The sequence below is a fragment of the Ranitomeya variabilis genome, chromosome 4 (genome assembly GCF_051348905.1).
Source record: "Ranitomeya variabilis isolate aRanVar5 chromosome 4, aRanVar5.hap1, whole genome shotgun sequence".
Taxonomy (NCBI): Eukaryota; Metazoa; Chordata; class Amphibia; order Anura; family Dendrobatidae; genus Ranitomeya; species Ranitomeya variabilis.
In genome coordinates, this window is record NC_135235.1 from 171214734 (window position 1) to 171237116 (window position 22383).

General features: G+C 44.4%; 1 protein-coding gene across 1 annotated transcript in view; it reads right to left on the reverse strand.

Moving 5' to 3' along the window:
• The window catches only part of LOC143770110 (heparan-alpha-glucosaminide N-acetyltransferase-like), a 1433242-nt gene that overhangs the window by 295468 nt on the left and 1115391 nt on the right, over positions 1-22383 (reverse strand). The gene's annotated exons all lie outside the window — the stretch shown is intronic.

Sequence of the window (22383 nt, forward strand, 5' to 3'; positions counted from 1 at the left end):
CAGGGCTGGCAGGTATGGCAGAGAACACAGGGCTGGTTGGTGTGGTGTATGAAGGAATGGGTAGGGACCTGTTCACACTGGAGGTGCAGGTAAGGAAACAAGCAGAAAGGAAAGAAGTATGAAGGAACAGATTGGGACCTGTTCACACAGGAAGAGAATTGCAAGGCTGGCCGCGGCGCTCTGCTGGCCGCAGCTTCAGGAAAATGGCCGCGGGATGCAGCGCGTGCGCAGATGGAGATCGCGGCAGCCATTTTCCTGAAGCAGAGTTCGCATCTCGGCTTCAGGAAAATGGCCGCCGCGATCTCCATCTGCGCACGCGCGGCATCCCGCGGCCATTTTCCTGAAGCCGCGGCCAGCAGAGCGCCGCTTCTGCGCATGCGCGGCCATCTTCCATTGGCGCACGCGCGGCCAAAGGAAGATGGCCGCGCCCACCGATCACCAATGAAATACAGCACATCTCGCTCTTTTCACTCCCCTGTGACGTGGATTTGGGACCTTGGGCATGCGCACACCACTACGCCACCAACGGAAAACTAAGCAAGATCTGGGGGAAGACACCACGCCCTTTTGACCAGACCAGCCTGATTGACAGGCGAAAACGACTACTTTGTTAACGTATTTCGGCAGCATAGGTGGGGAATCGGGGTCCACAAAATACACTATTGTAATGCACAGCTCAGGCCCTATTTAACAGTATTTTTATCTCATACGGAAAAAACGGGGTGACAGGTTCCCTTTAATTGGCCATGTAAGTATAAACTGAGCAGTGAGAAGCTAGCCCCATATCCCAAGGAGGAGCTACAGAGTGATGCACACAAGCTGTGCGGACATGATTGAAAAGGAGGGAGACATTGCAGACAGCGTGAGTGAAAGTTGGAACATTTCTCTGACCTCCTGGGCATATCCTCCAAGTTGAAGCAGTCTCACTGAAACTGGAACATTTGTGAGCTATGAGTTTATGTGTGTGGTCCCCAACAACAATTTCCAATATTTCTAGCTTACAGATCTAAAGATGTTCTAGAGCAGAGATCCCCAAACTTTCTTACCTTAAGAGCCACATTCAGCTGTGAAAGATGGTTGTGAGCTACATCCATTGCTTCCCCACCATATTGACACGCAGAGCTCCCCATCATCCCCATAGAAAGTGCCATATCCCCTAATAGATAGCATGCTTAAAGATGCACTTCCATCAAAGTTTTTATCATCTTACTAAATTGCAATCATCATATTATACAGCACAGTGTACTTACAATTGCTCATTTTATCCTTCTACAAAGTTAATTCTTCTGTTTTCCATTAGGTCTAAAACATCACATGATTAAAAACTGACTAGGTGAACCCTTCTAAGCTCTATGTAGAAACAGGAGGTCAATTTTCTTCACATGAGTCATGAGTAACTGCAAAAGTCCCTGGCAGGGGGGAAAGGGAGCAGCTGGGTCAGGAGTTGAAGAGGGGAATGATTTTGGCAGGGAAAAGAGACTTCCTGTTTCTACTTAAAGCAGAGAAAAGAAAAGAATTTACTGATTTACTGGATAGAAAGGCAAAATGAGCAATTGTAAGTACAGTGCACAGTGGTATATAATATAATGATTGCAATAAATTAGGAGGATAAAATCTTTGTTGGGAGTGCTTCTTTAAATCCAAGTGTTCCCAATGTATCCAATTGGTATTCTAGCATCAAGCACACTCACCAAACTATTGCTTCCAGCTTACCATATTTATCCCCACATTGCTCCCCCATTTAGATCTGCTGTTCTGTACCGGGCTACTCACAAAAGTCACAAAAATCTGGAGACCTCTGCAAAGCAGTTTGCTAGACCTAGTGCCAATGCACCAAGCTGGCAGACAGCTGTGAGACGCACACCATGGTAATGCGAGCCACATGTGGCTTCCGAGCTTCAAGTTGAGGAGTCCTGTTCTAGAGGCTGTGACTTAATAATGTTAATAGAAGTCACATCTGAAGACCGTGACAATAAGTAACTACAATAAATGACAACATAGGTACAGAACTCAACATACCATACTTTATACAGGCAATTGAGATCTTTGTATCTCAGAAAAAAAACAAACACCTTACAAGTGGAAAAATTGACATTCATTTGTAAGGCTCTCCAGAGGAAGTATGGAGACTGGTACTACTGAATCCTGCACCTTTAACTAGGTATCTGACTGTAGGCCACATAGGCCAAAACAAACATACTCAAATGACAGGAATACAAATAAACATGCAAGAAATATTGGTTCCCTTGGCCAATTAGAAAGTGAGTGAAATGTAGTAAAAGACACTTTACTTAAAAGCATTTACAGAAAGACATGTAAGTGGAGATCAGCGATATCCATCTGTACTTGCAAATGGTGTTTGAATGCTTTATTTATGCTTCCCCTGTATTAACCCATTATTACGAGGACATATCTGTTCTCTTCTTAGCCAGTCAAAGCTTATTGCAGAAACAGGAGTCCAATAACTAAGAAAAAAAAACCAAAAGAAGTTGTCTTAACTAGTGATGAGCGAACGTGCTCGCCACCACTCGTTACTCGCCCGAGTATCAGGGTACTCGCCGTACTTGGCAAGCAGCAAGCATTTCCGGTATTATTCGGCAGTAACTGCAGTCTTCACCCAGCAGTTTTGGCGGACTTTAGAGACCCAATCATGATGCAGGGATTTTCTGCCAGGCCATGAAACGCCGCAGCTATATTTGTTGTTGTGGTCGCACAGTGACTGGCTGGGCCGTACAGCATCATCCCAAGTATAAGAGACCAGGCACCACTCTGCTCGCCACATTCTGTTCCTGCTTCAGCGAGAGTAGGGAGAGCTGCTGCCGAGATAGGGTCAGAATCGTGGTTTTAGATTTAGTGTAGGTCTGCAACTCTTACATCCACAACTCCTCAGAAACCAAAAGTCCTTTTTAGGGCTAATTCGTGGGTCCCGATATTGCAGCGCTAGGTAAGCAGGGCACAGCATATCCACATCAGTGCAAGGCCTGCAGGCACTGTATGTGCGTCCATTGGTCCCACTGCATCCTTCCCAAAGCTCCATAACTGCCTGCTGCTGCAGCTTATTTACTGTCTATATAACTATTTTTTTTCCAAAAATTCCCCCCCTCCAAAAAAAATATACAGTCTGTTCTGTCAGACTGAGGCCTGTTGAAAAGTGATAGTTTGTCAGGCATACATAGCATAGTTGTGTGTGCTACCCTTGTGCCCCTTTCTTTGGTGTTTTAAATCCACCGAAAAAGGCCTCATATACCTGCGTGCTCCAAGTTTGGTTACTGGAGGCCCGTGTACTTATTTTTTGGCTGTCTGATAGTCAAATTCTATACAGCGCTATTTTGCATAAAAAAAATTGAAAGGCCACAGATTTGCCAGTGTGGTATTTCCGTTACAGAAGTCATATATCTCTGTGTTCCAAGTTTGGGCATTGGAGGCCGGTGTACTTATTTTTTGGCTGTGTGATGCTCAAATTCTATACAGCGCTAATTCGCATAAAAAAAATTGAAAGGCCACAGATTTGCCAGTGTGGTATTTCCGTTACAGAAGTCATATATCTCTGTGCTCCAAGTTTGGGCATCGGAGGCCGGTGTACTTATTTTTTGGCTGTGTGATACTCAAATTCTATACAGCACTATTTCACATAAAAAAAAATTCAAAGGCCACAGATTTGCCAGTGTGGTATTTCTGTGTCAGCCCTGATATATCTGCGTGCTCCAAGTTAGCACATTTTTGGCCGGTGGACCACTTTTTTTGCTGTCTGATACACTAATTATATACAGCACTATTTTGCATTCAAAACCCCCCCACCTATTTGGCAGTGTGTTATTTCCGTGACAGGACTCATATATGTGCGTGCTCCAAGTTACCGCAATTTAGGCCTTTTTTACACAGTATTTGCTGTCTGTTACCCTAGTTCGGTACACAATTTTAGTTTAAAACAGTTAAAAATGCAGGCCACATATTGAACAACTTGGTATCTCTTTAAAAATTCTTCTCTTTCAAGTTGTTATGGCTGCTTCATGACTGTGTTAAATGATCCAACTACTACTACCACCATCCTCATCTTCCGCCTACAGGCAGTCACTGCGAACATAGAAAGTCTGAGGAGCAGAGTGTGAACACTTGGGCAGTGTTGTACTCTGTCTCTGTATTATGAAGGCGCTTTCTCCCGCCAATAAAAGTGGCACTGCCATAAAGCGAGGAGACATGTGCCCAATGACCTCCAGAGAGCGAGGCACCGTGCGCTCCATGAATGTGAGTACAGCGCATGTGCGCAATAGAGAGAGACAGTTCATGCTCTGTGTTCAGCTTTGCTAAACAATAATTAAAGGGCACAGAGGACGTTCGTACGATCAGCAAGGTACTCCCTCTGCATTTTCCCAAACTTTGCACTCCTTGTGAGAGTCCACCTTGCCTCAGGTCCAGGGCGATGGGAGGGTCTGAGAAAACTCTCCCTGAACTTTGCCAGTGTTCCACTGCCTCTGCTAGATTGGAGTTGTGTCTCTCTCACCTGTACTCCTTATTTGGCCAATGAACTGTGACCTCTTCTGCCAGCGTTTTCAGATGGGATTTTTTAAAATAATTCAGCAAGAAGGGCCCTATGGTCCTGCAACCTTGTAGTACACCTGTCTGCTTCTGGAATAAGAGATATAAAGTACTCCTTGTAGGGTGGGTCTAGAAGTGTCAACAACACCAATCAGTATTGCCTGTCACCCAAAATTTGGAGAATGCGAGGGTGACGGGAAAGGCAGCGTAACCTAAACTCAGCCATGCGTCATAGACTGCAAACAGTTGATACTTCCATGTCCTCACCAAAAGCATAACTGACCATGGTCTCCCCCTCCTGCTTGTCCTCAGGCCAAACCTCAGTAATATCATTGTAAATACATCATTGTAAACACATTCCCCTGTAGTTTTATTTCCCCCACCTCATTGTAGATTTTAAGTTGTCACCCTTTTTTTTTTTTTTCGTTTTAATTATTGTTATCGTTATAAGTTAGTGTAGATTCTAAGCTGTCACGAGCAGGTTAGTTTTATTTCTGTTTAATTATTGTATTATTGTTATTGTTGTTACTTAGGACTGTTGTGTTTGAAACTGTAAATATGTTTACGCTATATAAATAACTATAAATATTAATATTAGAACACAGACAAGCAGGATGGAGATGTTAATTATGGCGTCATTGCCGCTCACCATCTTGGTGAATTCCTCAAAGTTTTGGAGAATGGTACATATGTCTGACATCCATGTCCACTCATGAGATCTTATGTGTGAATTCAGAACTGAACACCGACAGCCTTGTTGATGCTGGTAGTCAACAACTGCCCTCTTCTGCTCACAAATCCATTCCAAAATATGCAGTGTAGCGTTCCAATGCATGGAGAGGACATAACACAACAGTCGGTGAGAAATAAGCTGCAAGTGCTGCAGAAGCTCGTCAAAGGTGGATGAAGCTCTAGCTGACTTTCTAAAATGTGTTTGCAGAGCCTCGTACTTTTCCTAGCAGATCTGGCACCTCCATGTCGCTTTTCATAAAATGTTGAACAATGAGATTAGGCACATGGGCCAGGCATGGCACGTGTGTGAGCTCGCCTCGACACAGAGAAGACACCAGGTTCCAGCCATTGTCCCTCACGGCCATGGCTGGCTGTAGGTTCAGCCGTGTCAGCCACAGATCGTCCTGCTCTTTCAGAGCTATCCAGTGTCCACAAATCTTCATCATTGTGCGAGTTGTCACCTAAGCACATTAGCTTCAGCACAGCCTGTTGCCGCTTGCTGAGGCAATGCTGCAGTGCTTCCAGCTTGTGTCTGATGTGCTACTTGCAGAAATGGAGGCTGAAGAGGAGGAGGGTGGAGTATCTGAAGACTGTGGGGGCAACCCAGATTGACTAAGGGCCCGCAATACTCGCGGTTGGTTGGACGTGCACCATCCCAAGGTCGGACTGGGTCCCGGCTTGCTCTATGTTAACCCAGTGTACTGTTAGTGTGATGTACCATCCCTGACCACAACCACTTGTCCATGTATCTGTGGTTAGGTTGACTTTGCCAATAACAGTATCTTGGAGGGCATGGGTAATGTTTTGGGACACGTGCCTGTATAATGCCAGGACGCCACACCGGCACAAAAAGTCCTGCATGCTCATGGCCTCAGGGTGATCCTCAACTCTGCCCTCTCTTTCGACAGAAACCAAAACAAAGCACCACAAAACCGACCATAAGTCCAAAATAATATTTTTATTAATGTAAAATTTGAGTAAAAAGTATTAAAAAAGGGGGAAAATCAATGCAGATACGAATTATAGGCCACAATGCCTTAATTTAAATGGTATAAGAACATACATAGAAAAACAAGGACACATACCCAGGAGGAAATATACTAAGAATATAGCTGAATAGAACACAAAATTGTGAAGTCATATAGACTAGGGAGGGATCACAGTTACAATTGTGTAGGCACAAATACATAAAAAGGTAATCGTATAGGGGATTGTTACCCTGTACCCTGTGCCCTAATGAAAAGGTGAACACAACACAACTATCAATATAAAAGTAAAAGTGTACTCTGTGGAACAATCATGTGTACAAAAATCAACCGATAAAAAAACAACTAATGATGACAAATAAATTCAATATGCACAGGGTAAAAACAATATAGTGAGTGTTAAAGTACAAAGGAGTGAATACTCAAAATGTAGGAGAAAAAATAAATAGCAGTGTGGATAATCACTCACAGTGTGTCTGCAGATCCCTGGCTCCTGGATGTCGTCCTCCCTAGAAGCCAGGGATCTAATTGCAATCTCATCAGTACGCCAATGACACTCGTATCTACCTATCTGTACCTGACATCACCTCCTTACCATCCAAAATCACACATCATGCATCATTCGGTACCACTTTAGTAAGAGGGAAAGTTTGCCCAAGAGAAAATGATTTCCCAGACATTCACGGCCTTTTTTGCACATTTTTTGCAGCTGTCATCTTCATCTTCTTGGTGTGGATGTAGTAAATTTCAAAGTGTTCATCAATACCATCATCGTCCATATCTCAGAAAGAGGAAATCTGATGTTTCCCAGAGTTGTGGTTATGTACATTCTGTGGCATTCCTTTAACAGTGTTCGTTACACTAGAAAAAAAGAATTGTTGACTGTGACATTTGGATATTATTGGTAATATGTATGGGTGAAGATGAAGAAGCTTGAGCCACGGGTGTGTTTATAGTTACGGAAGATGCACTGCTCTTTAAACTTTGTTTTTCACAAGCATCCATCATTTTGTTTGGTTTTCCTACCACACTGATCTGCTTTCTCTAATACAGCATCTCTCGAACATGTTGCGCTCTGCACTTTAGACAGACACATGCGTCTTTGGCAACATATTTTTGACAGGTATTTTTTAGGCCGAGTCTAACACGCGCATCTGTTACACCGATCTTCTGATGGGCATGAAACACATTATGGTAAATGGTGGTGGCTAAACGACTAATCATTGTAGGCTGTATCCTAATCTCATACCTCTCATAGCCAGCGCTGTTATTAATCATGTACGTTCCCATTCCTGTCATCACCATGCCCCTTTTCCTGATCACTTCATCCTACGATTCATCCTCCATATTTTTAGTAAAAAGCTGAACCTTCCCAGCAGCAACTGTGTAGGAAACCAATTTACAGTTTTGCAAGGTGTTTATAAATTATGATGCCCGTTGTTGTGAATTTGGATTCTGGGCTCCCCCGGTGGCCGCTTGTGGAATTGGACTTGTCATCCTCTTTCCTGTTTCACCTGATTCCATCAGTAGTGGGTGTCGCTATTTAAGCTCATTTCTCTGGTGGTTTCTTGCCGGTCAACAATGTTATCTGATGCCTCTCAGTGCTTGTTCCTGCTTCTAGACTACTACTAGATAAGTTGGACTTTTGTCCATGTTTTGTTTTGCCTATTTGTTCCAGTTCACAGCTGAAGTTTTGTTACTGTGTCTGGAAAGCTCTCGTTGATCAGGGATTGCTACTCTGGCGTTATGAGTTAATGCCAGAGTTTAAGGTAATCTCTGGATGGTGTTTTGTTAGTGTTTTTCTGCTGACCATGAAAGTATACTATCTGTCTTCTGCTATCTAGTAAGCGGACCTCAAATTTGCTAAGACTATTTTCCTGCTGCGTTTGTTGTTTCATCTGAACTCACCGTCATTATATGTGGGGGGCTACTGTCTTCTTTGGAATATTTCTCTAGAGGTGAGCCAGGTCTTATATTTCCCTCTGCTAGCTATTTAGGTCTTAGGCCAGAGCTGGGCATCTAGCGATAAATAGGAAATGCTACCTGGCTATTTCTAGTTGCGCGGCAGGCTTAGTTCATGGTCAGTATAGTTCCATCTTCCGAGAGCTTGTCCCTCTATAGGCTTGCTATGATCTCTGCCTGCAGAGATCATGACAGTTTGACCGGCCCATAAAGTGTTAAAGACCCAGGTTGAGAAAGGAGAGTTATAAGAAGTCTGCTGAAATTTTTTTTTTTTTTTTTTCCTCCAGTCTGCCTTGCTGCAGTCTTTTCTCTCTCTCTCCTCCTAATCTCTGTATGCTCTGTGTGCACCTGACAATAATGGATCTCCAGAGTGTAACTGCGGGTTTGAATAATCTCATCACGAAAGTACAAAATTTACAAGATTTTGTGGTACATGCTCCGGTATCTGAGCCGAGAATTCCTTTGCCGGAGTTCTTCACAGGGAATAGAGCTAGCTTCCAGAATTTCCGAAATAATTGTAAGCTTTATTTGTCCCTGAAGTCTCGTTCAGCTGGAGACCCTGCTCAGCAGGTTAGGATTGTGATTTCCTTGCTCAGGGGTGACCCTCAAGATTGGGCCTTCTCATTGCCAGCAGGGGATCCTGCGTTACGCGATGTGGATGCGTTTTTTCTGGCCTTGGGCTTGCTTTATGAGGAACCTCATTTGGAACTTCAGGCAGAAAAAACTTTGATGGCACTATCTCAGGGGCAAGACGAAGCTGAAGTTTTCTGCCAAAAATTCCGTAAATGGTCTGTGCTTACTCAGTGGAATGAGTGCGCCTTGGCGGCAACTTTCAGAGAAGGTCTCTCTGATGCCGTTAAGGATGTTATGGTGGGGTTCCCTTTGCCTGCAGGTCTGAATGAGTCCATGACAATGGCTATTCAGATTGATAGGCGTCTGCGGGAGCGCAAACCGGTGCACCATCTGGCGGTGTCTATGGAAAAGACGCCAGAAAGTATGCAGTGTGATAGAATTCTGTCCAGGAGCGAGCGACAGAATTTTAGACGGAAGAATGGATTGTGTTTCTATTGTGGGGATTCTACTCATGTTATATCAGCATGCTCTAGGCGTACAAAGAAGCTTGATAAGTCTGTTTCCATTAGCACCATTCAGTCTAAGTTTATTTTGTCTGTAACCCTGATTTGCTCTTTGTCATCCATTGCCACGGACGCCTATGTTGACTCTGGCGCCGCTCTGAGTCTTATGGATTGGTCCTTTGCCAATCGTTGTGGTTTTGATTTAGAGCCTTTGGAGACTCTTATTCCTCTGAAGGGGATATGTAAGGGTATTCATGGGGACGTACCTTTGGTTTCTATTTCGTCGTCCATTCCCTCTGAAGTCCCTGAGTTCCTCTCTGATTATCAAGACGTCTTTGACGAACCCAAGCTTGGGTCGTTACCTCCGCACCGTGAGTGCGATTGTGCCATAGATTTGATACCGGGTTGTAAATATCCAAAGGGTCGTTTGTTTAATTTGTCTGTGCCGGAACATGCTGCTATGCGGGAATATATAAAGGAGTCTTTGGAAAAGGGACATATTCGTCCATCTTCTTCTCCCTTGGGAGCTGGGTTTTTCTTTGTCTCAAAAAAAGACGGCTCTTTGAGACCATGTATTGATTATCGGCTTCTGAATAAGATCACTGTTAAGTATCAATACCCATTGCCATTGCTTACTGATTTGTTTGCTCGTATAGAGGGTGCTAAGTGGTTCTCTAAAATTGATCTTCGTGGGGCGTATAATTTGGTGCGGATCAGGCAGGGGGATGAGTGGAAGACCGCATTTAATACGCCCGAGGGCCACTTTGAGTATTTGGTCATGCCTTTTGGTCTTTCTAATGCCCCTTCAGTTTTCCAGTCTTTTATGCATGATATTTTCCGCGATTTTCTGGATAAATTTATGATAATATATCTGGATGATATTCTGATTTTTTCTGATGACTGGGACTCTCATGTCCAGCAGGTCAGGAGAGTTTTTCAGGTTCTGCGGTCTAATTCTTTATGTGTGAAGGGGTCTAAGTGCGTTTTTGGGGTCCAGAAAATTTCCTTTTTGGGGTATATTTTTTCTCCCTCTTCCATTGAGATGGATCCCGTCAAGGTGCAAGCTATTTGTGACTGGACTCAGCCCTCCTCTCTTAAGGGTCTTCAGAGATTTTTGGGCTTTGCCAACTTTTACCGCCGATTTATTGCTGGTTTTTCGGATGTCGTTAAACCACTGACTGATTTGACCAGACAAGGCGCTGATGTTGCTAATTGGTCCCCTCATGCTGTAGAGGCCTTTCAGGAGCTTAAGCGCCGTTTTGCCTCTGCCCCTGTGTTGCGTCAGCCTGATGTGAATCTGCCTTTTCAGGTTGAGGTTGACGCTTCGGAGATCGGAGCTGGGGCAGTGTTGTCGCAGAAAGGTTCCGACTGCTCCGTCATTAGGCCTTGTGCCTTCTTTTCTCGCAAATTTTCGCCCGCAGAGCGGAATTATGATGTTGGGAATCGGGAGCTTTTGGCCATGAAGTGGGCGTTTGAGGAGTGGCGCCATTGGCTCGAGGGGGCTAGACATCAGGTGGTGGTATTGACTGACCACAAAAATTTGATTTATCTTGAGACTGCCAGACGCCTGAATCCTAGACAGGCGCGCTGGTCTTTATTTTTTTTCTCGCTTTAATTTTGTGGTGTCATACCTACCGGGTTCTAAGAATGTTAAGGCAGATGCCCTTTCTAGGAGTTTTGACCCGGACTCTCCTGGTAATTCTGAACCCACAGGTATCCTTAGGGAGGGAGTAATTTTGTCGGCCGTTTCTCCTGATCTGCGGCGGTCCTTGCAAGAGTTTCAGGCGGATAGACCGGATCGTTGTCCGCCTGATAGACTGTTTGTTCCGGATGATTGGACCAGCAGAGTCATCTCTGAGGTACATTCTTCTGCATTGGCAGGTCATCCCGGAATTTTTGGTACCAGGGATTTGGTGGCAAGATCCTTCTGGTGGCCTTCTCTGTCACGAGATGTGCGAGTCTTTGTGCAGTCATGTGACGTTTGTGCTCGGGCCAAGTCTTGTAGTTCTCGGGCTAGCGGACTGCTGTTGCCCTTGCCTATTCCTAAGAGGCCTTGGACACACATCTCGATGGATTTTATTTCAGATCTGCCTGTTTCCCAGAAGATGTCTGTCATCTGGGTGGTCTGTGACCGTTTCTCTAAAATGGTCCATTTGGTTCCTCTGCCCAAGTTGCCTTCTTCTTCTGAGTTGGTTCCTCTGTTTTTTCAGAATGTTGTCCGATTGCACGGTATTCCTGAGAATATTGTTTCTGACAGAGGTACCCAATTTGTGTCTAGATTTTGGCGGGCATTCTGTGCTAGGATGGGCATAGATTTGTCTTTTTCGTCTGCTTTTCACCCTCAGACTAATGGCCAGACCGAGCGGACTAATCAGACCCTTGAGACATATCTGAGGTGTTTTGTCTCTGCTGACCAGGATGATTGGGTTGCTTTTTTGCCATTGGCAGAGTTCGCCCTCAATAATCGGGCCAGTTCTTCCACCTTGGTGTCCCCGTTTTTCTGTAATTCGGGGTTTCACCCTCGATTTTCCTCCGGTCAGGTGGAATCCTCGGATTGTCCTGGAGTGGATGCGGTGGTAGAGAGATTGCATCACATTTGGGGGCAGGTTATGGACAATTTGAAGTTGTCCCAGGAGAAGACTCAGCGTTTTGCCAACCGTCATCGTCGTGTTGGTTCTCGGCTTTGTGTTGGAGATTTAGTGTGGTTGTCTTCTCGTTTTGTCCCTATGAGGGTCTCTTCTCCTAAGTTTAAACCTCGGTTCATCGGCCCTTATAGAATATTGGAGATTCTTAATCCTGTTTCTTTCCGTTTGGACCTCCCTGCGTCCTTTTCCATTCATAACGTTTTTCATCGGTCGTTATTGCGCAGGTATGAGGTACCTGTTGTACCTTCAGTTGAGCCTCCTGCTCCGGTGTTGGTTGAGGGTGAGTTGGAGTACGTTGTGGAGAAAATTTTGGACTCTCGTGTTTCCAGACGGAAACTCCAGTATCTGGTCAACTGGAAGGGTTACGGCCAGGAGGATAATTCTTGGGTCAATGCATCTGATGTTCATGCTTCTGATCTTGTTCGTGCCTTCCATAGGGCTCATCCTGGTCGCCCTGGTGGATCTGGTGAGGGTTCGGTGCCCCCTCCTTGAGGGGGGGGTACTGTTGTGAATTTGGATTCTGGGCTCCCCCGGTGGCCGCTTGTGGAATTGGACTTGTCATCCTCTTTCCTGTTTCACCTGATTCCATCAGTAGTGGGTGTCGCTATTTAAGCTCATTTCTCTGGTGGTTTCTTGCCGGTCAACAATGTTATCTGATGCCTCTCAGTGCTTGTTCCTGCTTCTAGACTACTACTAGATAAGTTGGACTTTTGTCCATGTTTTGTTTTGCCTATTTGTTCCAGTTCACAGCTGAAGTTTTGTTACTGTGTCTGGAAAGCTCTCGTTGATCAGGGATTGCTACTCTGGCGTTATGAGTTAATGCCAGAGTTTAAGGTAATCTCTGGATGGTGTTTTGTTAGTGTTTTTCTGCTGACCATGAAAGTATACTATCTGTCTTCTGCTATCTAGTAAGCGGACCTCAAATTTGCTAAGACTATTTTCCTGCTGCGTTTGTTGTTTCATCTGAACTCACCGTCATTATATGTGGGGGGCTACTGTCTTCTTTGGAATATTTCTCTAGAGGTGAGCCAGGTCTTATATTTCCCTCTGCTAGCTATTTAGGTCTTAGGCCAGAGCTGGGCATCTAGCGATAAATAGGAAATGCTACCTGGCTATTTCTAGTTGCGCGGCAGGCTTAGTTCATGGTCAGTATAGTTCCATCTTCCGAGAGCTTGTCCCTCTATAGGCTTGCTATGATCTCTGCCTGCAGAGATCATGACAGCCCGTTAACAATTTTTTTTACAAAATTCACCCTCCATGGGAAAATGTTTCACAGCCCATGCATTTAGTCTATGGGCATTACAAGTGTAGGAGACCCGCTCCTTTACAAGGGGAATATGTTTTAATGAGGCCACCTCTCATCATTCTCTACCACTACATCACCAGGCTTCACATGTTCCGTGCTGCTAAAGGCAGTCAATTCTTGGGCAAGGGTGTCTATGATCAACATGAAATATTTTTTAATCATTTACCCCCCCTATGAGCAATTGCTTGTCAGGCCATGCACTCCATTACAAGTGTCAGACACCACACCCCTACATTGGGCCTACTTCTTAACCTGTCTCCTGCAATGTCTCCTTTAACTGCGACTAGATGACCATGGTGAACGTGCTCTGAACTGTTATAGGCCTGTGAATTTGGGGCAAGGAGGCTGTGATGGCACTATTATTTTAAGTCCAAAAAGGACAACACATTGGGAAATTGTGCATGACATTCCATTGGGCCTACTTCTTAACTCTGTCTCCTGCAATGTGTCCTTTAGCTGCCACTAGATCACCAGGGTTGACGTGCTCTGTACTCTTATAGGCCACAGAATTTTGGGCTAGGGGGCGGTGATGGCACTATTTTAATAAGTCCAAAAAGGACACCACATTGGGGAATTGGGCATGGCATTCCATTGGGCCTACTTCTTAACTCTGTCTCCTGCAATGTGTCCTTTAACTGCCACTAGATCACCAGGGTTGACTTGCTCTGTACTCTTATAGGCCACTGAATTTTGGGCTAGGGGGCTGTGATGGCACTATTTTAATAAGTCCAAAAAGGACACCACATTGGGGAATTGGGCATGGCATTCCATTGGGCCTACTTCTTAACTCTGTGTCCTGCAATGTGTCCTTTAACTGCCTCAAGATCACCAGGGTGAACGTGCTCTGTACTCTTATAGGCCACTGAATTTTGGGTTAGGGGGCTGTGATGGCACTATTTTAATAAGTCCAAAAAGGACACCACATTGGGGAATTGGGCATGGCATTCCATTGGGACTACTTCTTAACTCTGTCTCCTGCAATGTGTCCTGTTGTGAATTAGACTTTTTTGGCTCCCTCTTGTGGTCACTAGTGGTATGTCTCTGAGATTGTCTTTCCCTAGTTTGGCACCCACCTGGGTCGTTAGTCCAGGGGTGTTGCTATATGAACTTCCTGAATTCTTAGTCTGGTGCCTGGCATCGTTGTAATCAGTCCTTTCTGTTTGCTCCTGTCTGCTGGTCCTGGTTCATGCAAAATTAAGCTAAGTCCTGCTTCCTTGTTTTTTGGTTATTTGTATTGCTCTTATTTTTTGTCCAGCTTGTACTAAATGTGATTCCTGATTTTGCTGGAAGCTCTAGGGGGCTGGTATTCTCCCCCCGGGCCGTTAGACGGTTCGGGGGTTCTTGAATATCCAGCGTGGATATTTTTTGATAGGGTTTTTGCTGACCGTATAAGTCATCTTACTATATTCTGCTATTAGTCAGTGGGCCTCTCTTTGCTAAATACCTAGTTCATTCTTACGTTTGTCTTTTCTTCTTACCTCACCGTTATTATTTGTTGGGGGCTTGTATCCAACTTTTGGGGTCTTTTCTCTGGAGGCAAGAAAGGTCTATCTTTTCCCTTCTAGGGTTAGTTAGTTATCCGGCTGGCGCGAGACGTCTAGAACCAACGTAGGCACGTTCCCCGGCTGCTGCTATTTGTGGTGCTAGGATTAGATATACGGTCAGCCCAGTTACCACTGCCCTATGAGCTGGTTTTTTGTGTTTGCAGACTTGGTTTTTATTGCAGAGACCCTCTGCCATTGGGGTCATAACAGTGTCCTTTAACTGCCACTAGATCACCAGGGTTGACATGCTCTGTACTCTTATAGGCCACTGAATTTTGGGCTAGGGGGCTGTGATGGCACTATTTTAATAAGTCCAAAAAGGACACCACATTGGGGAATTGGGCATGGCATTCCATTGGGACTACTTCTTAACTCTGTCTCCTGCAATGTGTCCTTTAACTGCCACTAGATCACCAGGGTTGACGTGCTCTGTACTCTTATAGGCCTCTGAATTTTGGGCTAGGGGGCTGTGATGGCACTATCTTAATAAGTCCAAAAAGGACACCACATTGGGGAATTGGACATGTCATTCCATTGGGCCTACTTCTTAACTCTGTCTCCTGCAATATGTCCTTTAACTGCCACTAGATCACCAGGGTTCACGAGCTCTGCACTCTTATAGGCCACAGAATTTTTGGCTTGGGGGTTGTGATGGCACTATTTTAATAAGTCCAAAAAGGACACCAGATTGGGGAATTGGACATTACATTCCATTGGGCCTACTTCTTAACTCTGTCTTCTGCAATGTGTGCTTTAACTGCCACTAGATCACCTGGGTGAATGTGCTCTGTACTGTTATAGACCGGTGAATTTTGGGCAAGGGGCCTGCAATGGCGCTCCATGATATTTCAGTTTAATCCAACCTTGAAAAGTGGCCACTTGAAGGTCTGGGTGAAACAAGAGTTACTACATAGTGTAAGTCACTATATAAGACCAGAGAAACACCACTAAGACAGATGCCAAAACTAGGGTACCTGTACATGTACAGTGTGCTGATACCTGCATAATTGGGGATGCCCATGCAGTGTAGATAATCTCCCAGGGGTTCTCTGTCTTGGTGTTGCTTCTCTGATATTTCAGACCGATGATGTTTAACCCCTTCCCAACCTGTGACGCCACGTAGGCGTCATGAAAGTCGGTGCCAATCCGACCTGTGATGCCTATGTGGCGTCATGGAGGGATCGCATCCCTGCAGATCGGGTGAAAGGGTTAACTCAAATTTCACCTAATCTGCAGGGACAGGGGGAGTGGTACTTCAGCCCAGGGGGGTGGCTTCACCCCCCCGTGGCTACGATCGCTCTGATTGGCTGTTGAAAGTGAAACAGCCAATCAGAGCGATTTGCAGTATTTCACCTGTGAAAACTGGTGAAATATTACAATCCAGCCATGGCCGATGCTGCAATATCATCGGCCATGGCTGGAAACCCTGATCTGCCCCCCCGCTGCTACTGATCTCCTCCACCAGTCCTCCATCTTGTGCTCCGCTCCCCTCCATCTGGCTGTCTGCTCCCCCGTCCTCCTGTCCGCTCCCCCTGTGCTCCGATCCCACCCCACCGTGCTCCGATCCCCCCCATGCTCCGATCCCCCTCATACTTACTGAGCCTCCCGGTGTCCATCTGTCTGCTCCATGGGCGCCGCTATCTTCCAAAATGGCGGGCGCACTGCGCCGGCAGATTCATTCCAGGTACATTTTGATCACTGTGATAAAACCTATCACAGTGATCAAAATAAAAAAAATAGTAAATGAACCCCCTCCTTTATCACCCCCATAGGTAGGGACAATAATAAAATAAAGAAATGATATTTACTTTTATTCTTCCACTAGGGTTAGGGTTAGAACTAGGGTTAGGGTTAGGGCTAGGGTTAGGGTTAGGGCTAAAATTAGGGTTAGTGTTAGGACTAGGGTTAGGGTTAGGGCTAGGGTCAGGGTTACAGTTAGGGCTAGGGTTAGAATTAGGGTTAGAACTAGGGTTAGGGTTAGAATTAGGCTATGTGCACACGGTGCGGATTTGGCTGCGGATCCGCAGCGGATTGGCCGCTGTGGATTCGTAGCAGTTTTTCATCAGGTTTACAGTACCATGTAAACCTATGGAAAACCAAATCCGCTGTGCCCATGGTGCGGAAAATACCGCGCGGAAACGCTGCGTTGTATTTTCCTCAGCATGTCAATTCTTTGTGCGGATTCCGCAGCATTTTACACCTGTTCCTCAATAGGAATCCGCAGGTGAAATCCGCACAAAAAACACTGGAAATCCGCGATAAATCCGCAGGTAAAACGCAGTGCCTTTTACCTGCGGATTTTTCAAAAATGGTGCGGAAAAATCTCACACGAATCCGCAACATGGGCACATAGCCTTAGGGTTAGGGTTGGAATTAGGGCTAGGGTTGGAACTAGGGTTAAGATTAGGCTTGTGGTTATGGTTATGCTTAGGGTTAGGGGTGTGTTGGGGTAAGGGTTAAGATTAGGGTTAGGATTAGTGTTAGGATTAGTGTTAGGGGTGTGTTGGGGTTAGAGTTGTGGTTAAGGGTGTGTTGGGGTTAGGGTTGTGATTAGGGTTATGGCTGGAGTTCGGATTAGGGTTAGGGGTGTGTTGGGGTTAGTGTTGGAGTTAGAATTGAGGGGTTTCCACTGTTTAGGCACATCAGGGGTCTCCAAACGCAACATGGCACCACCATTGATTCCAGCCAATCTTGCGTTCAAAAAGTCTAATGGTGCTCCCTCCCTTCCGAGCCCCGACGTGCACCCAAACAGTGGTTTACCCCCACATATAGGGTACCAGCATACTCAGGACAAACTGGGCAACAACTATTGGGGTCTAAATTCTTCTGTTACCCTTGCAAAAATAAAAAATTGCGTGCTAAAACATCATTTTTGAGGAAAGAAAAATTATTTTTTATTTTCACGGCTCTGCGTTGTAAACTTCTGTGAAGCACTTGAAGGGTTCAAAGTGCTCACCACATATCTAGATAAGTTCCTTGGGGGGGTCTAGTTTCCAAAATGGGGTCACTTGTATGGGGTTTCAACTGTTTAGGAACATCAGGGGCTCTGCAAACGCAACGTGACGCCCGCAGACCATTCCATCAAAGTCTGTATTTCAAAACGTCACTACTTCCCTTCTGAGCCCCGACGTGTGCCCAAACAGTGGTTTACCCCCACATATGGCATATCTGCGTACTCAAGACAAACTGGGCAACAAATTTTGGGTCCAATTTCTCCTGTTACCCTTGTGAAAATAAAAAATTGCTTGCTAAAACATAATTTTTGAGGAATGCAAAATGATTTTTTATTTTCACGGCTCTGCGTTGTAAACTTCTGTGAAGCACTTGGGGGTTCAAAGTGCTCACCACTATCTAGGTAAGTTCCCTTGGGGGTCTAGTTTCCAAAATGGGGTCACTTGTGGGGGGTTTCTACTGTTTAGGTACATCAGGAGCTCTGCAAATGTAACGTGACGCCCGTAGACCATTCCATCAAAGTCTGCATTTCAAAACGTCACTACTTCCCTTCCGAGCCCCGACGTATGCCCAAACAGTGGTTTACCCCCACATATGGGGTACCAGCGTACTTAGGACAAACTGGACAACAACTTTTGGGGTCCAATTTCTCCTGTTACTCTTGTGAAAATAAAAAATTGCGGGCTAAAAAATAATTTTTGAGGATAGAAAAATTATTTTTTTATTTTCATGGCTCTGCATTATAAACTTCTGTGAAGCACTTGGGGGTTTAAAGTGGTCACCGCACATCTAGATTAGTTCCATGGGAGGTCTAATTTCCAAAATGGGGTGACATGTGGGGGAGCTCCAATGTTTAGGCACACAGGGGCTCTCCAAACACGACATGGTGTCCGCTAACGATTGGAACTAATTTTTCATTCAAAAAGTCAAATGGCGCTCCTTCCCTTCCAAGCACTGTCGTGTGCCCAAGCAGTGGTTTACCCCCACATGTGAGGTATGAGCGTACTCAGGAGAAATTGCCGAATAAATTTTATGATCCATTTTATCCTGTTGCCCTTGTGGAAATGAACAAATTGAGGCTAAATATAATTTTTTTGTGAAAAAAAAATACTTTTTCATTTTTATGGATCAATTTGTGAAGCACCTGGGGGTTCAAAGTGCTCACTATGCATCTAAATAAGTTCCTTGTGGGGTATAGTTTCCAAAATGGGGTCATTTGTGGGGGAGCTCCAATGTTTAGGCACACAGCGGCTCTCCAAACGCAACATGGTGTCCGCTAAAGATTGGAGCCAATTTTTCATTGAAAAAGTCAAATGGCGCTCCTTCCCTTCCGAGCCGTGTCGTGCGCCCAATCAGTGGTTCCCCCCCACATATGGGGTATCGGCGTACTCGGGACAAATTGTACAATAACTTTTGGGGTCTAGTTTCTCTTTTTACCCTTGGAAAAATAAAAAATTGTTGCTAAAAGATCATTTTTGTGACTAAAAAGTTAAATGTTCATTTTTTCCTTCCATGTTGCTTCTGCTGCTGTGAAGCACCTGAAAGGTTAATAAACTTTTTGAATGTGGTTTCGAGTACCTTGAGGGGGACAGTTTTTAGAATGGTGTCACTTTTGGGTATTTTCAGCCATATAGACCCCTCAAACTGACTTCAAATGTGAGGTGGTCCCTAAAAAAATGGTTTTGTAAATTTTGTTGTAAAAATAAGAAATTGCTGGTCAAATTTTAACCCTTATAACTTCCTAGTAAAAAAAAAAATTGTTTCCAAAATTGTGCTGATGTAAAGTAGACATGGGTAATGTTATTTATTAACTATTTTGTGTCACATAACTCTCGTTTAACAGAATATAAATTCAAAATTTGAAAATTGCGACATTTAAAAAATTTTCGCCAAATTTCCATTTTTTTTCACAAATAAAAGCAAAAATTATCGACCTAAATTTGCCACTAACATGAAGCCCAATATGTCGCAAAAAAACAATCTTAGAACCGCTAGTTATTACCTCATAAAGGGACACTGGTCAGAATTGCAAAAAACGGCCAGGTCATTAAGGTCAAAATAGGCTGGGTCATGAAGGGGTTAAAAGCCTATTGGTGATGATCTAACTATACTGTATGTAGTTAATCTTCATATATACGTAATCACTATATTTATTTAATCCTTATATGTAAATATTAACCTTTGTGTGTTAACATACACAAAAGTGTACACACTCACACTATTCAATCATACTATTCCTTGAATTTTGTTGTTTTGTTGCGTTATATTGCAAGAATTAGCCTTTTTTAACGCCGTATCTGAACCTTAGTGATAGCAACATGGCAGATAAAATTGCCAAATTCTCCTGTAAATAATTGTGCAAAGAGGGAACCATCATACCATTACAAAATACTAGTGGATTTTCATGGGCCCATCCACTATGTGGGTTCCAAGGCCTAATGGGTGCATTTGACTGACTATGCAGCAGGGCTGGCCTTGCCGCCAATGTGTAAAACCATGGAGTACGAGAGTACAAAATGCATATTGTGTAGTGGATTTTCATGGGCACAGCCACTATGTGGGTTCCAAGGCCTAATGGGGTGCATATGACTATGCAGCAGGGCTGGCCTTGCTGGCAATGTGTAAAACCAAGAAGTACGGGAGTACAAAATGCATATTGTGTAGTGGATTTTCATGGGCCCATCCACTATGTGGGTTCCAAGGCCTAATGGGGTCCATATGACTGACTGTGCAGCAGGGCAGGCCTTCCTGCCAATATGTAAAACCAAGGAGTACGGGAGTACAAAATGCATATTGTGAAGTGGATTTTTATGGGCACATCCACTATGTGGGTTCCAAGGCCTAATGGGGTGCATATAGAAAAAAAAAATTAAAGCTCAGTCTAAGGAGCGCAGAAAGAAGACTCTGACACCCCTATTCTGGTGTCAGAGTCTTCTTTCTGCTCTCCTTAGCCTGAGGTTTCATTTTTTTTTTCTGTGTCTGTATCCTCCATTGGAGGTGTTCGGCTGGAGCTGCGGGGGGACTTTGCACTTTCCCCCTTCCTTTGGGGCTACCTTCTTGGCGCTATGGAGCAAACCATCCACTATTGATTTTATTAATGTGGTGCATGTGACTGACTATGCAGCAGGGCTCGCCTTCCTGCCAAAGTGTAAAACAAAGGAGTACAGGAGTACAAAATGCATATTGTGAAGTGGATTTTCATGGGCCCATCCACTATGTGGGTTCAAAGGCTTATCGGGGTGCATATGAATTGGTAGCAGGGCAGGCCTTGAATTCAATGCAACACTTTTTCAGGAGTCCCCCCTGGACATCTTATGACGGGGTATTGTGGTGCGTCGTAATTCTTGGCAGCCCATCCACTCACAGCATGGGCTACAACAGCTTATAAGACCCACTGTTTCATAATGGCCCTTTAAGAAGATTAATGCCGCCTGATGCACCAGTAAAAATAGGCTCTGTGACTTTAAGAGTCCCTCCTTCGTAAATGAAACAAGATGGGTCTGCTTATGTGTCACACACCACATGGCGAGCTTGGGTTATTTAATGTTACAATGACATTTCCCATTGAATGCATTTGTAGTGATTGAAAGTAATGTTAAAGTTGAAAAATGCTTCAAAAATGCTGCATCTGAACTAAGCCTAAGTGGGAGAGGAAATTTTCGGTCTGGGGTTAAATATTTGGCCTTACAGGCAAGTCATTAGCCAAAGGATGTACCTTGACATATTTCCAAGCAAAATCCGTTTTGGTTTTGTTTTAATGTGTTTTTTGTGGCCCTGGGAAAAATGGCATGAATCTCGGAAAAAAATGGTTAAAGCTGTGAACTAGGAGTCAGTAATGTTTCCAGGGGCGATCCCCATGAGGTTCCAGTGTCATTTGAACTGTGTTTCCATCATTTTCAGATGTTTTTAGACCTTAAAAGGACACCCGGGGGGGAAAAATACTCAGGTCTCCCATAGACTTACATTGGGCTCGTTGTTCTGGCCGAGTACCTGAGTAATAATAATAATCTAACAATTTACTTAACTCGAGCAATGAGCACCCAAGCATTTTAGTGCTCGCCCAACACTAGTCTTAAAAACTTAATAATAATTCCTACTGTATAGAAGTAGGTTTCGTGGTACATGTCTGGATATCAATTCATATTGTTAAACTCTGCAGAGATGATCAAATCTATGACACAGTAAACTTTTGAAACTCTAGATTTTAGAAAGTAGTAGTGTAGTAGAGCTTCTACTACAAAACACAAAATATGGATCACACAAACCTGTGACTGCTTCTTTTTCATCACCTGTAGCCACAAACCTACTTGATAGGTTCTAGAGATAAATTAATCTTTTGAAATTCATATTGGCCAGGTTCAACAAATTTTTCAAAAACTCTCAATTTACAGCAAATTGATTATCTGTGAATCACCACACGGCAAAGTCTTTAATTACCACGAAAAAACATGTGTAATATAAAGAGGCTCTGTCAGTAGTCGCCTGGCATTTCTAAAAACGGCTACCATGAGCAGATTTAACACTTGCCACTCCATTCACCAGATCCCACAGGTTGTCCTAGACTTCACCCTTTAACCCCTCCACAGCATTGCTGGTAAAACTGTGGCCATGTCCGGCTCTCTGGCTGTTCCAGTCTGTCACGTG